This window comes from Raphanus sativus, chromosome 9, assembly GCF_000801105.2.
Source record: "Raphanus sativus cultivar WK10039 chromosome 9, ASM80110v3, whole genome shotgun sequence".
In the NCBI taxonomy this organism is placed as follows: Eukaryota; Viridiplantae; Streptophyta; class Magnoliopsida; order Brassicales; family Brassicaceae; genus Raphanus; species Raphanus sativus.
In genome coordinates, this window is record NC_079519.1 from 17,933,492 (window position 1) to 17,938,780 (window position 5,289).

The following is a 5,289-nucleotide window of genomic DNA, read 5'->3' on the forward strand; positions in this document are numbered from 1 at the left end:
TTGCACTTCATGTTTAGCTTCTGATGTGTACGGACAGACTTGCTTCTCAAGTAAGTTCTTCCTTAGCTTATTTTCTCATGCGCCTGGTTCCTTCTTATGTCACCATACTAGCTGTGGCTTATTTGCTTCATCTCAACACTCCCCCTCAAGCTTGACCATATGGAACAAGTCAAGCTTGGAAGATCATGAAGCATTCCCTCATTAAAACCTTGATATGCAAAACCCAGTGGGACAAAAACATATCAAGGAAAGAGTAGAACACTTCATGACAAGGGGATCACTGAGATGAAAGATCCACAAGTCCAAGCTTTGAATGAATGAACTCGCAGACCTTAGAGCTTGCAGCTTTGGTGAAGATGTCAGCTAGCTGGTCTTCACTTCTGGTGTAGCATGGGAGTATGACCTTCTGTTCAACCGCTTGCCTCACCTTATGGCAATCCACCTCAATGTGTTTGGTTCTTTCATGGAACACTGAGTTGCTAGCAATGTGTATAGCCGCCTGGTTGTCACAATGCATAGTGATTGGAGTTGTAGCTTCAATCCCCAGTCTTTTAGCAGCCCCTTGATCCAGATCAACTCGCTTGTAAGCTTCCTCATGGCCCTATATTCAGCTTCAGCACTTGAGCAGGACACCACCTTTTGTTTCTTGCTCTTCCAAGTGACCAAGTTGCCTCCAATGAATGTGCAGTATCCAGTGGTTGATCTCCTATCAACTCTATCTCCTGCCCAATCCGCATCACAGTATCCAACTATCTCAGAGCTTCTGTTGCATCCCATCCAGATTCCTTGCCCTGGTGCTTCTCTTAGATACCTTAGGATTCTCTCCACCATGCCCCAATGATGAACTCTTGGTGCTTGCATCTGCTGGCTGACTTGGTTCACAGCAAAACATATGTCTGGTCTTGTGATGGTAAGATAGATGAGTTTCCCAACCATTCTTCTATATCTCTTGACATCTCCAAATGGCTTATCTTCAAACTCCCCCTTACGCAGCACTTTGTAACCATCCTCTAGTGGGGTCTTGCTTTCTTTGTACCTAGATCACCTGCCTCACTCAACATATCAAGTGTGTACTTTCTCTGGTTTAAGAATAGCCCCTCTTTAGATCGGCATATCTCAATCCCTAGAAAGTACTTTAGTTCACCCAAGTCTTTGATATCAAATGAGGATTTAAGAAAAGCCTTAATTAAGATGATACCTTCTTTATTACTGCCTGTAATGATAATGTCATCCACATATATCAGGATGACTATGATGCCTTGTTCCGTGGTCAGTGTAAACAGAGTGTGATCAGCTTCAGACTTGTTTAAAACCTCTTCCATTGAGTGTTGTGCTGAGCTTGTGGTACCAGGCTCTTGGAGATTGCTTTAACCCATAAATTGCTTTTCTTAGCCTGAGGACATTTCCTGGTTGTACAAGATCTTCCATACCAGGAGGTGGCCTCATATAGACTTCATCTTCTAGTTCACCTTGTAGGAAAGCATTCTTGACATCCATCTGCCATAGATCCCACTCTAGGTTCACTGCCAGTGAGAGAACTACTCTGATCGTGTGTAGCTTTGCCACTGGTGCAAAGGTATCCAGGTAATCCTCTCCATAGACCTGAGTGTAGCCTCTTGCTACAAGTCTTGTCTTCCTCCTTTCTGGCTTTCCATTGGCTCCATACTTGATTGTGAAGAGAAGCCGGCTTGTCACTGCTTTCTTTCCTTTGGGAAGCTTACTTTCAAAGTATGTTCCATTCTTTTCCATAGCTCCCATCTCATCTCCAACAGATGCTCTCCACTCCTCATCATGCATAGCTTCCTCATATGTTTTTGGAATCCATTATTGATCCAATTCAGTGATGAAGGCTTGGTGCTCCACTGGATACTGAGCTAGAGAACACACCCCTTGGGTTGGATGGGCTACTGCTTGATTGTTGAAATACACTCTTGTATTCATCCAGTCTGAGGCTGGTCTTCTCTCCCTTGTGCTTCTCCTAAGCAATGGTTGAGCTACCTGCTCCTCTTCCACATTCTGGTTCTCTACCATGTGTTCCTCAACTTGTTGCTCCTCAGCTGGTGTATTTGCATTTCCATCCTGATCATGAACCTGATCACTGTGTGGTGATGCTTCTTCTTGATACCCCCCTTCAGGATTAGGATGGGAATCCGCACTTGCTGGAGTAACTTCTTCAATCACAGCTGCTGGAGGTTGATTCCCAGCTCTAGTACTTCCATTTTCAGAACCACCAGCTTGATTCTGACTCGGCTGAGGCATATTGATGCCAAGAGACTCCATTATCCGTCTCAAATTATTTGCCCTATCAGAGGATGATTGAGAAAGATCCTTGAGCTCATCCCAACTTTTCTCCTCATAAAATCCCCTTGATTCCACAAATTTGACATCCCTTGAAACATGAACTCTTCTCATGTGGGGATCATAGCATTTGTAGCCTTTCTGGTTAGGAGAGTAGCCAATGAATACAGCCTTGGTGCTTATGGCTTCAAGCTTGTTTCTTTGCATACTAGGCTGCAAAACATAGCACAAACAACCAAATATGCGCAAGTGATCAAGTGAGGGTTTTCGGTTGTTCAATACCTCATAAGGAGTGAGATCACCAAGAACTCTTGTTGGAGTTCTATTAATGAGATAGCATGCTGTCATGACCGCATCACTCCAGAATCTCTTGGGCACATTGGTGTAGAACATCATGCACCTTGCCACTTCCATCAAATGTCTATTTTTCCTCTCAGCTACACCATTTTGTTGTGGTGTATAAGGGCAACTTGTTTGATGAAGGATTCCGTGTTTAGCAAGGTGATTTTTGAATGCATTGCTTGTGTATTCTCCTCCATTGTCTGACCTGAATACTTTGATCTTAACATTGAACTGATTAGTTATGTAGTTTTGAAAATTTATGAAAGCATCAAGCACCCTATCTTTGGTTTGAATCATAGTTAGCCAAGTATATTTCGATTTTTGATCAATAAAAGTGACAAAATACTTATGATTCTCCCTAGATGTGCATGGTGCTGTCCAAACATCAGAGTGAATGAGATCAAAGCAATTTTCATAGATAGTAGATGACTGAGGAAATACTGACTTGCAATGTTTGCCAAGTATACATGCTTCACAGCCATCATTTTTAAAGGAAACATTAGGCAATAAAAGGTTCAGAGCCCTAGAGTGTGGATGACCTAGTCTAGCATGCCATAATACATTATTGTCAACAGGAATTGAAATAAAAGCAGTAGATAAATCAGAAGCCGGCTTGATGTCTTCAAGTAAGTATAAGTCTCCCTTGCTCACACCATTGCCAAGCAACCTACTAGTCTCAATATCCTGAAACACAACCTCATTAGGACTAAAGATCACATTACAATTTAAATCATTAGTGACCCTTTTTACAGATAAGAGGTTTGAAGCAAAGGATGGCATATAAAAGGCGCTAGTATCTTTTTCAAATAGTTTGAGGGTTCCAACACCTTTAATTGGTATCTTATCCCCATTAGCAATCATCACATTTCCTAGAGCAGGTTTAACATTACTAATCAACCTAGAATCACTAATCATGTGATGAGAAGCTCCTGAGTCAATTACAAGAGGCTTAACACAACTAGGTTCATGGGTTGAAGTAATGCAAGCAATAGGGGATTGTAATGATGCATTAAGAGAGGTACCGAGTGTGTTACCAGAGTTGTCCTTGAGGACTTTGATGAGAGCCTGAAGGTCTGACCTCCTAATAGTCTCATCCTGAGCAGTCCCCATTGCTGAGCTTCCACTGAAGGTTAAGGCCTTTCCATCACCAGGAGCCATTGCTTGCTTTGGTGTAGATGACCCTCCAGTCTCACCAGAGAAGTGAGCTCTAGCATCAGCATATGGAGTCCTGAACTTCTGAGGCTTGAGGTGTGGGTGGAGGATCCAGCATTTATCCTTGCCATGGCCCTTCTTCTTACAGTGATCACACACCCACACTTTCTTCTCTTCTGGTTTATAAGCGCCCTTGTTTGCCACGCCCATGTCTTCTTCTTCTTTGGCTTGGTTTGCAATGATCAGTGCTCCCTTTCCTCCAAAGAGACCCACGGAGCCCTTCTCCTTTTGAATCTGAGCACACACCTCATCAAGAGATGGGAGACTAACTCCCCTTAGGATGTGCTTAATCAGGTCATTGTAGCCAGGGTTGAGAGTAAATAAGAACTTTGCTATTTTTGGCAAATTCTGGAAATGAAACAGGAAGAACACCTCAAGAACAAGATGAACTTTACCTAAAATAGAAAAGAAAAATCAGAGTGTTTGCGGAATAGAGAAATTTTGAAAGAGAGATGTGAACTGATTAGGTCTCAAGAGCTTAGTGCTCTGATACCATGATAGAATATGAGAATCAAAGTGTGATCAAATGAAGAACATTGTGAGAAAGAGTGAGAGAGTGACGAGTAAAGAGAGAGAGACTTAGAGAAATAATTCTTATGTATTCATTTAGTATGCAGATAGGTTACATAAATAGAGAAACCAGGAGAATAAGATAATACTAAGCTAGTACACAAATGAATAAACAATGCTAGAGTGAGTCCAAGACTGGTTGCGCAGACTGGGCAGTGATAGTGACTTGTCCCAACGTCTCTCTTGCCTCCATTTGACTTTGAGCTTAACCAAAACACGTGATCAGTTTCCCCAACGTCTCTCTTCCCTCATTCTCGTCAAGGTAAGTGTCAAGGTGAGTTTATACTTCAACTTGGTTCACTTCCTTGCCTTGCAATTCATGTTTAGCTTCTGATGTGTACGGACAGACTTGCTTCTCAAGTAAGTTCTTCCTTAGCTTATTTCTCATGCGCCTGGTTCCTTCTTATGTCACCATACTAGCTGTGGCTTATTTGCTTCATCTCAACATCCAGATGATTACAGATTAGCCTGTTCGGACATATGCCATTATGTTCATGATTCTTATCAAACCAGGATGAACCACGATCTAAGAAGCTTTATTTGGAACCAATAATCAGTGGAGAATAACCAGGAATTTGAATAAATCTCATAGGAGTTGTGAGTGAGTAAGAAGATATCCCACTTTCTATCCAGATGATTCCAGATTAGCCTGTTCGGACATATGGCAATATCTTCATGATTCTTATCAAACCAGGATGAACCAATATATAAGAAGCTTGATTGGGAACCACTAATCAGTGGAGAATAACCAGGAAGTTGAATAAATCTAATAGGAGTTGTGAGTAAGAAGATATCCCACTTTCTATCTAGATGATTCTAGATTAGCCTGTTCGGTCATATGCCATTATCTTCATGATTCTTATCAAA